This window comes from Lactuca serriola, chromosome 4 (genome assembly GCF_051521515.1).
Source record: "Lactuca serriola cultivar US96UC23 chromosome 4, Lser_US96UC23_V15, whole genome shotgun sequence".
In the NCBI taxonomy this organism is placed as follows: Eukaryota; Viridiplantae; Streptophyta; class Magnoliopsida; order Asterales; family Asteraceae; genus Lactuca; species Lactuca serriola.
In genome coordinates this window covers 2,636,106-2,647,065 of record NC_136411.1, presented here as the reverse complement: position 1 = coordinate 2,647,065, position 10,960 = coordinate 2,636,106, and the positions used below count along the sequence as shown (strand labels likewise).

Sequence of the window (10,960 nt, the reverse complement as noted above, 5' to 3'; positions counted from 1 at the left end):
CACGTTCGCTTTACCTGGGTGGTAAAGGATCTCACAGTCGTAGTCCTTGACTACATCCAGCCACCTGCGCTGTCTCATGTTCAGGTTGTGTTGATCCATGATGTGTCTTAGGCTCTTGTGGTCTGTGTATATGGTACAATGGACCCTATAGAGGTAGTGTCTCCAAATCTTGAGAGTGAATACCATCGCTCCCAACTCCATATCATGTGTAGGGTATCTCGTCTCGTGCAGCTTCAGCTGCCGCGATGCGTAGGCTATCACCCGTCCTCTCTGCATGAGGACCGCTCCCAGTCTGGTGATGGATGCATCACAAAACACTACAAAATCATCCACTCCCTCCAGGAGAGTCAAGAGTGGAGCCTCACAATATCGTCGTCAGAGGGTCTCAAATGCCCTCTGCTGCTTAGAGCCCCACCAGAAATCCACCCCTTCCTCGTCAGACGAGTGAGGGGTACTGCAATCTTGGAGAAATCCTGTATGAACCTCCTGTAGTACCGAGCTAATCCCAAGAAACCCCTGATATCCGAGGGATATTTCGGAACCTCCCACTGCATAACCGCCTCGATTTTGGCTGGGTCAACCAAAATCCCCTCATGGTTAACGAGGTTCCCAAGGAACTGAACCTCTCGCAACCAAAAATCGTACTTCAAGAACTTGGCATATAGCCACTCTCACCTCAAAACTCCCAGTAGCTCCCGAAGATGCTCCTCATGTTGCTCTTGGGTCTTGGACTACACCAAGATATAGTATATGAACATGATGACCGAGCGATCGAGCATCGGTCTGCAAACCCGATTCATCAGGTCCATAAATATTGTCGGCGCGTTGGTGAGCCCAAACGGCATCACCATGAACTCGTAATGTCTGTAACGAGTCCATGACACGGTCTTCTCCGCGTCCTCCTCCCTAACCATGACCTGATGGTACCGAACCTCAGTTCTATCTTGGAGAACCAAGATGCTCCCTGGAACTAATCAAAAAGATAATCTATCCTCGAGAGTGGATAACGGTTCTTCACTATCAACTTGTTCAACTCCCGGTAGTCAATGCACATCCGGTGTGAACCATCCTTCTTTCTGACGAAGAGAATCGGCGCTCCCCACAGAGAACTGCTCGGACGAATGAACTACTTGCCCAGCAGTTCCTGCAGCTGTGATGACAGCTCATGTATCTCTGGTGGTGCCAAATGGTACGACGCCTTGGTGCCAGGTGCCGTACTTGGCACTAGGGCGATCCTAAAGTCAACCTGCCTCTCCGGAGGCACTCCGGGTAACTCCTCCGGGAACACGTCAGCAAACTCCCAGACTACTGGAACCTCTGAAACTGAAATCTGATCCTTGACCCACGTATCCACCATATATGCTAGATAACTCGCATATCCATGCTGAATGTATTGTCGATCCCTGGCAGCTGAACAAAACCCCGATCCCAATCTGGTGCCCTCACCATAGACAATCAGTTCTCCCCCACTTGGGGTTCGAACTACCACTCGCTGACCCTCGCAGTCGATCATGGCACCGAAATGACTAAGCCAGTCCATACCCACGATCACACACACTTCCCCCAATGGGAATCAAAATTAATTCTATCGGAAAAGATACCCCAAAGATCTCCAACATACAACCCCGATAATTTGAAGAAGCAGAAACCTCGTGTTCGTTGGCGATAGAGACTCGCAATGGACACTCTAGCTCTCTTACTGGCAACCCGAACTCCCTACTGAATGACTAAGAGATAAATGACCGATTTTCCCCCGAGTCAAATAATACCAAAGCAGGTAAGAAGTTCACTAAAAACTTACCTAATCACAGGTACAAACGTATAAGCATAAAACATATATAATCATTAAGATAAGGGATAGAAACATACCAGCAACCACATCTGGTACTACCCTAGCCTCTTCTGTCGTAAGCTGGAAGGTGTGTCCCTGAGCCCTCAGGGGCGCTGCTCTACCCTGAATCCCGTCAGTAATCCTCAGTGTAGCCGGCGCTAGGCTTGGCGGCTAGTATGGGACATTGGGCCTTCATATGGCCCACCTGCTCACAATGATAACAAATTCATATTATGGGAGCTGGAGTCTGCTGCCTGCAGTCCCTACCAAGATGGCCTTGCTTAGCATATTTGTGGCACCCGCTCCCCGATCGGCAAACCCCAGAATGGGCCTTCCCGCACTTCCCACAAGTGCGGCCCGGCTGACCTCCAGACCTAGTATCAGCAGTCTAGGAACGCTTCGGCGCTAGCTATGACTGCGTCGGGGCCTGCCTCTGCTCCTGTAACTATAACTCAATCTCCAGCTCACGCCGCCTAGCGGCCTCCTGTAACTCTAGTAGTGTATCACATCGTTGGGCAGCAACAAACTAACGAATATTAGTCTTGAGCATGCTCAGATAACGTGTCATCTGAGCTACTCAGAAGTAAACTCAAGGAAAAACATTGCCCTCTTGGTGAACATGCGGACGATCTTTGTCACCGACTCCGTACCCTGTCTCAGATCCAAAAACTCTTGTGATAGTCGCTCGCGCTCGACCCATGGAATGTAACGAGCGCAAAACATATCCCTGAACTACTTCCAAGTAACTGCAGCTCTTTAATCATCGGTATACAATCCAGTCATCATGTAACGCCCGCAGATCCGGGCTAGTCCATTTACAAGCAATAGGGGTCGAAAACGACTTTTCGACAAAAGATTATTTAGAATAAATAATCTCAACCAAGTTGTAGAATATGTCACAAGGTTTCCATACATATAAAGAACGCGGAAATCCGAGTTATAACGAAGAAGTTATAACCCGTTGAAGTTTCGCGACGGAACCGGCACGGCACCGGGAAGCGTAAATAGTGAATTTACGATAGAGCGAGATTTAGCCTTAGAAATCTAAATAAAGTCGTAGAGTATGTTAAACTAAGAAAAATAATAAAAAGAACGTCCAAATCTGACTTCGTATGAAGAAGTTATGTGATATTTGCATATTTAGCTCATATTAAGTATAGATTTTTTATCATTTATTATCTAAATTATCGCATATCATGGACAAAAGGTACTTAAAAGTGTTTGAATTATGTTTTCATTCCAAAAGTGAAGCTCGGAAGCAGAAGAAGCGGTTGGGAGCTCAGGAATTGAACAAAGAAGAAAACCACCAAAAACAACATCTACTCGGCGAGTAGAGTCGACTACTCGGCAAGTCCGAGCGAAGATTCGAGAAGATAAAGACTCAGAGACTTATCGCATACGGGGATTAAGAGATGGACTCGGCGAGTCAGCAATGGACTCGACGAGTCATTTCGCATCTATAAAGATAACTTCTCAGATCGACATTATCAATTCTAGAACCCTTCTGGAGAGATTAGCTGCGATCGAAGAGCCAGAAGAACCCTAGAGAACGAAGATACAACCTAGAATCCAATTCCGAAGGAAATTTGAGGCAAATTCTCATCATTCTAGTTAATCTTTTGTTTTCCATTATGGTTAGGCAATTTGAATTCCGTTATTTGCTGCTTATTACCTCAATCATGAGCTAAAACTCTTAAACTTCTGTTCGGGGATACAAAATTGAGACTATGGTTTGATTATTGGTAGGATTAATTCAATGTTGGTGATTTTTGTTAGTTTTAGCTTGCTAAAGAACCTTGTGTGTGAATGATAATTAATTTTCTGTTAATAGGAAGGTAATTAAATAGTATGAACATCTTTTGATTATCAACCTCATATGTTTATGTGACCACTTTATCATATGTCTAGGATTAATGAACATGAAACTAGAATTAATAAGAAAATTAGGTAAATTCATGTGTGAGCTTGTGTGATGACCATCAACAAGAAGTTAACTAAAGGACCAAATTAGTTAACTATTGCAAGTCTAAATTAACCCGAATAATTAATCTAGTGAATTTAATTAAATTAGACAAATGATCACTGTTTGAGTTAGTTTGTTCACTAAGGGTTAGTGTAGCGAACGCGAAGCTAATCACGTGAGTCGGTAGCCAACAAAAGAGTTAATCCATTGCACTATTACCATAATATTAACCATAGGATCAATTGATTTGAACTAAACAGAAGTCCTTCCCATTATTGAATCTAGTTAATTCTTTGTTTTTCTAGCTTTTAGATTAAGTGATAATTAGTAAGTTTCTAGTCTTGTAAAACTAGAGAAAACCCCTACTTATTAATTAATTTAAATAAAATTAGTTTTTAGTTTTAATTTACCGTTCCCTGTGTTCGCTACCCTACTTATTTAGCTATACCACAATTGATAGGTCCACTGCCTTTGTGTGTTTATTTTATAATTAAAAGTTGGTTTAAAATTAAGTGAGTTTACACACATCAAGTTTTTGGCGCCGTTGCCGGGGAACGGTTCTAAATTAGCACTAAATTCTAGTTTAATCGATCCTTTGTGTGGGATTTATCTTACACAAAGTTAATTCTTAGGTAATTTAGTAATTAGTATAAGTTTTAATAAAAATCCGTTTTTAAAAGTAATTAGAAATTTTTTTTTCTGTTTTTGCCTTCAACTCGCCGAGTGCACTCGTGCCGACTCGGCGAGTTCATCACGGTTCACAGTTTTAATTTTTTTTCTTTTTGTTCCTTTTACGCGTTTTTTTTGTTTTTCTTGCAGTTGTTTCATGACTCGAGGATCTGATACACCTCTGGTCCCTCCTCTCGAAGACCCGGAATCCGCATTAAGGAGGAGCAAAGGAAAAGTCGTTGGAGAATCCACTTCTTCAAAGAATTCGCCACTAAAGAACCTCAAGTCCGTTTTCAGCAAGAAGAAGAGTAGCAAATCAGGAGCATCCAACGCCTCTTTGACAATCGAAGACCCAATTAAAGAAGACACCGAGTACGAGACCGAGGAAGAAGAAGAACCCACGTACGAGCATGAATCCGATTTTGAGGACGAGTTAGCTATCATGGCTAATATCGATGAAGTCCCCATGGGGGAATGGAAGAAGAGGATGCACGATGACACTGGTCCGGGACTTGTGCAGCCCGCAATTCCCGTTACCGCTACTTTCGAGCTAAAGGGTCATATCCTCGCCGAACTCAAGGAGATTCCCTTCTATGGAAAAGACCACGAAGACGCCTACAAGCACTTGGATGAAGTAAATGATGTGGCTGACTACTTCAATGTACCAAATGTGTCACACGAGACCCAACTACTTCGCATGCTTCTAGTCACATTCAAGGGTGCTGCAAACGATTGGCTCAAGTCACTTCCGGTCGGGTCGGTCACCACATGGGCTAAGATGAAAGAAGAATTCATAGAACACTTTTGCCCGCCTTCCAAAATAGCCAAGTTGAAGAAAGCCATTTCCAACTTCGAGCAACAACCCGAAGAATCCCTTTATGAGGCTTGGGAAAGGTACAAAGGTCTTCTTAGAAATTGCCCACACCATGACCTCAATAGCCAACAAGAGGTCTCCATCTTCTATGATGGAGTCAATGTCACCACACGGCAATTGCTTGACTCGCAAGGCCCACTCACAAAGAAGGCACCCCCGGTAATCAAGGAGTTAATTGAAGAATTCTCTAAGCATTCTAGAGAATACCACAACCCAAGAAATGAAGTAAGTCGGGGGGGGGGGGTAGTGAACTCGGCAAATGATGGCATGGCGGCGATGATGGCTAAGCTCGATAGTTTAGATAGAAGGATGACAAAAATGGATCAAAAAATCCATGCTATTCAAGTTGGATGCGAGAACTGTAGAGGGCCTCATCTCACGAAGGATTGTGACTTGGATGAAAATGGAAACAAGAAAGCTCAAGTGTTCTACTCAAGCGGCGATCGATACGATGAGAATTGGCGGAAACCAAAGAAGGAATGGCTCTTGTATGAAGAATACAAGAAGGCTAAGGAGGAGAAATACAAGCAGAAAGAGAGGGGATTTTATCAAAAGGAAGAACTGGTAATGGAAAAGAAAGCCGATTTAGAAGAGATGTTCACTAGATTTATAGCCGCGTCCGAGAAAAGACATAATGATCATGATGTTGCAATACAAGAGACCAGAAATATGCTAAGGAATCAGCAGGCATCTATTCTCAATATTGAGAAACAGCTAGGACAACTTGCACATCAAGTGAACGAGAGAAGACCGGGTCAACTTCCAAGTAACACCGAGAATAATCCGAGGATGGAGAATGTGAACGCTGTGACTTCCAGCTATGAAGAAATTTTCACACCTGCACAGAAGATCTCCAAGGTGAATACAGAAAAGGCAGAAGAGTCGGCTCCAGCTAAACTCAACCAGACTCACCGATTCCCTCTAATGGACTCGACGAGTCCATGCACTGATGACAAAACTATTATTCCCTCAAAGCCCTATAATCCCCCTTTGCCATTCCCAATCAAAGCCATGCCTGGTGAAAAGGTTAGAGCGTATAAATCTTTCATGGAGCATGTTCGATCCCTTCAAGTCAACATTTCATTTGTGGAAACAATGCTTCAAACACCCAAGTACTTTAACTTGCTAAAGGGTCTCTTTGCTGCTAGAAAAGATTTAGTTGAAGTCGCGGAGATAGTATTGAGTGAGCTACCAGAAAAGAAGGGCGATCCGGGGAGCATCATAATTCCATGCCAATTTGGAAATGTACTTGCCAATCAAGCGTTGACCGATTCGGGTGCAAGTATCAACTTAATGCCCTTCTCTTTCTTCAAGAAGCTGAATTTACCGGAGCCAAGGCCTATTAATATGAAGATCCATTTGGCGGACAAGACGACTATTCAACCAAGAGGTGTTTGTGAAGATATCCTCATTAAGGTCGACAAATTTATTTTTCCCGTGGACTTTGTGGTACTTGATATGGAAGAAGACCCCGAAATTCCAATTATTTTGGGGAGATCATTTTTGAACACTACATGCGCATTGATAGATGTATACGAGTCCACACTAACGTTGAGGGTAGGAGACGAGTCAGCGGTGTTTAAAGCTTTACCAGGGATCAAGCGAGAAGAAGGAAGAAAAGAAGAAATCTCATTCATTGATTTGGATGATGAAATACTTCAAAAAGAACTTGCACTTTTGCAAGAAGAAGATCCAAATAAGTTTTTGCTATCCTCTGGAGGTAATGAAGATGTTGAAAAAGACCTGGAGGAGATAGAGAAGCTGCTAAAAGGAACCGATTCGGAAAACACAGTGGAAAGTGAGGAATACGATCCGACTCGCCGAGTCACTTTCCCTAACTCGACGAGTCCAATCGAAAATCTCAGCATCTTGGACAATTTAGATCTGCTTGTTACCAGCTCTCTGCATGTTCTGGACAAGAAGATTTTCCCTAATTCTTTAGAAGATCAGGAAGCATAAGGAGGAATGGATGGTGATTTTCAACACGTTTATGTAGCATGCCTTGACACAATAATGCAAGATGATGAAGACAATCCACTTGAAGAGGAAGAAAGCTTTGAAGAAGAGGAAAATGTAAGGGTTAGGAGAGATGATGCTGGTCACCCATTCAATACCAAGCCTCGAGCACGAGTTTTCACCAACCATGAAGTAATTCAATTTAAGGAAAAGGAAGTGCAAAAGAGGGTGAGATAGAATGGGGTAAAGAAGAAGAAGGTGAAGAAAGGGGAATTTCATGCAGCTGAGGGTGATGCTATAAGGAAGAAGAGAGAATAATTAAGATGGGCTTACAAGAAGAAGATACACGCTTACAAGACGAAGTACAAACCACAAAAGATTAGGTGTGCATTCCTGATGCAGGAAAATGAAGAAACGTAGAGGGGAAGGAGTCCAGCTAACGACTCCTTAAAAAGAAGTGCTTGGCGGGAGGCAACCCGTTTTTTTTAGAGTTTGCTTTCTTTCATCTTTTTCGTTTTAGTTTGATTTTCGTTTTTAGGATTTTATTCATCTTCCAAATCATCAGACATGACTGCTTGAGAGTGCGTATGGATTAAGTGTGGGGTGGAATGAGTTTTTAATGACAAAATGATACGATTTTCTGGATTGTTTGCAAGAGACTCGACGAGTCTGACCCTGACTCGACGAGTTTCTTCCGATTCCATATGAGTTTGAATTCGCGACCAGACTCGCCGAGTCTGACCCTGACTCGATGTAACACTCGTGTTTCTATCCTAGGCATTTATATTGAGGTGATAGTCTAGGTTAACCTTTGTAACTCATTTTGAAGAAATTACAAAGGAATTATGTGAATTCTATGTGTTTTATGTGTTTTATGTTTAATTATTAGGGTTTAATTAATTAAGAATAAAAATAAGCATCAAAATTAAAGTGTGAGATAAGCCTGATATCTTTACATAAAGTTGTAGTGGTCGAAACAAGGATTTCGGGGATATAAAGAATACCAAAATCCGAGTTATAACGAAAAAGTTATGACATGTCGAAGTTTCGCGACAAAACCGGCACGGTGCTGAATGTCGTAAAAAGTGAGTTTTTGATAAACTACTTTTTAGCCTTAGTGATCTAAACGAAAGTCGTAGTATTCGTTAAACCGAGAAGTTCGATAAAAAGAACGCCCAAATCTGACTTCGTATGAGGAAGTTATTATTTTTCGAAGTTTCAGCTTAGCAGTAGACAACTAAAAACTCGAATTTTAGATCGAGCGATTTTTAGCCGACACAACCTAAACGAGAATTGAAGGTCTCGTCATTAGTTGCACAACGGTAAAAAGTCTGATGAAAACGGACGTCGGATGAAGAAGTTATGAATTTTTAACGGATTTCCTGTCCCAGTCAGTTAAAAATAATAATAATAAAATTAAATTCGAAATTAGCCAACGAAGTCTAAATGGAAGTTGGAGCGTAATTTTAGCTACGCGTGCATATAAAGAACGTCAAAAATGGAGCTCGTATGCGAAAGTTATGGATTTTAGAACTTTTGGCGCGTAAATCGAGAAAATTCGCATAGTCACGTTTTGCCACGTCACCTTCGCTGAAAGAGTGCCACGTGTCCTGCTGAGTCACCGATCTGCTGAGTCATGCGAAGCCACGCGTTGGATTCTGATTCGATCGAGGAGGAGGTCCAATCCGAGGCTCGCATATGGACCGAACCTCGCACCGCCTAGCTCCGAGCCTCGCACATGGGTCACGAGTCCGCGGTCCAATCAGCAAGTGACACCGAGGCCCTCGCACGTGCTGACCACCTGCGCACCGGAACCGACTTCGGACACACGCTTTGGACCAATCACAAGAAGGCATCAGCCCCTTCGCACATGCTACCCTTGTGCGAGCCACCCCCTGCGAGACCTCTCAGCCGTCGGATTAGGAGCCTCTCAGCCGTTGGATCAGGACTTCGGACCTTATAAATAGAAGGGTACCTGCGAAGCCTCTCGGGTAGAATTGGATATTTGCCATTTTTCACCCTTTTCTTCATATTTTCTTCATCTTAGAATCCCCCAAAGCCCCGGTATCGATTGTAAACCCCGGAATACTCCACGAAGTGCCCGTGAAGCCCGGAAAATTTATCTTTTCGGTTTCGAAGCTCGACTTTTGCAGAGCCCGGTTTCTCAATAAAACTCCCGGTTTTATTAGAAACGATCGTTTTAGGAAACGAATTGCTACCCGATTATCATCAAATCATGTGAGTGTATAGTCACTTTCATTTTACACATAGATATGAAGTATTTACCTTATAATCGTGCTATGTGTAAATATATATTAATTGTTTATTTCAGGTGACTGTTGTGTTGATGTTTTATACAAGTCTTAAACTGTATAAGTATTTTTATCTACAAATATGTTGGGTAGAACATGGGTAGATAGTGATGTGTGACAAAATAAAATTGATGAGAGGCCTCGATGTGTTTTGAGATCCAGTCATCTAGCGGAGTTTGGATGACGACCACGGACTTTCTAGACAGTCCAGTGGGAAACATTAGCAGGTCCGCAACCTGTAGGTGTTAATGAACTAGGGTGTTCATTCGATGTACTCCATCCCCCTCATGGTTGCCTTTAGGACATGTATGGTTGAGGAAACCCCTTAGCAGTAGTGTCCATCCCGATGATATTCTTTAGGCTAGGTCCCTTGTGAAAAGTGTTTAGGGACGTAAAGTGAGGATAACAGGAACGGGTAATCAGGGTTATTGTTGATTGGTGAACTTAATAAGTTTATTATTATTGTGGGTTGAAAACCTTATATGCTCACCAGGCTCCCAAGCCTGACCCACTCAGCTTTTTTTGTTACAGGCAGTGGACCCCGAGCATAGTCGGAGGACGACGAGAGATTTTTGGATTATAGGCCAGTAGATGTAAATAACCGTTGAAAGGCTTATAATGTCTTGTTTATGCTTTTGATCTGTATCGAAACATGACATCCCGAGGTTTTGATATATATATATATATATATATATATATATATATATATATATATATATATATATATATATATATATGTGGAAAATATATACCTTCTTAATGAAGGGTTTTGATAAACTTTTATCATATGTTGTTTGGGGACCAATTCCGCAACATCTTTTAAAAAGATTTCCCTGATTTTATTTTAAAAAGCATAAATTAAATCGGTCTTTTCTGTCTGAGAAATTAGGGGATGTCACAGTTGGTATCAGAACATTAGTTTAAGCGAACTAAGAAATTATAGAATTTCTAGGCTTAAACTTAGAATGCTAAGTGATGATTGTTAGATGAGTGTCTACCATATTTTAGACACGAGCACTAGTTTATTTTAGGGAAGATGCCTAAAATGCCCTTATGTGCTAAATGCTATATGTTTGCCATGTGTACCATTATTTGTTCGGATCTATGGTCTGTTGCCAACCGGATCTGGAAACCTTATGTGTGTAAGATTCTAAGCGTATGATTACGAGATTAGAACTAACATGTAAACGTTTCGGAGTGATAAGGGAATTAAAATTTCTAACAAGGATAAAGACCTAAATTCGCCTTATTTGGTATATAGATTGTAATGGCAAGAACTCGTAGTAGAGCTGCTAATGCAAACAAAAACAGGGATCAACAGCCTCAACCTCAAGTAGTTGAGCAAGTACCTGTTG

General features: G+C 42.1%; 1 non-coding gene across 1 annotated transcript; it reads right to left on the bottom strand.

Moving 5' to 3' along the window:
• Window positions 1–5,289: 5,289 nt before the first annotated feature.
• Window positions 5,290–5,396, bottom strand: LOC145103603 (small nucleolar RNA R71). Its single transcript, XR_013706686.1, has one exon. It is a non-coding gene; the product is annotated as a small nucleolar RNA R71 (small nucleolar RNA).
• Window positions 5,397–10,960: the final 5,564 nt, after the last annotated feature.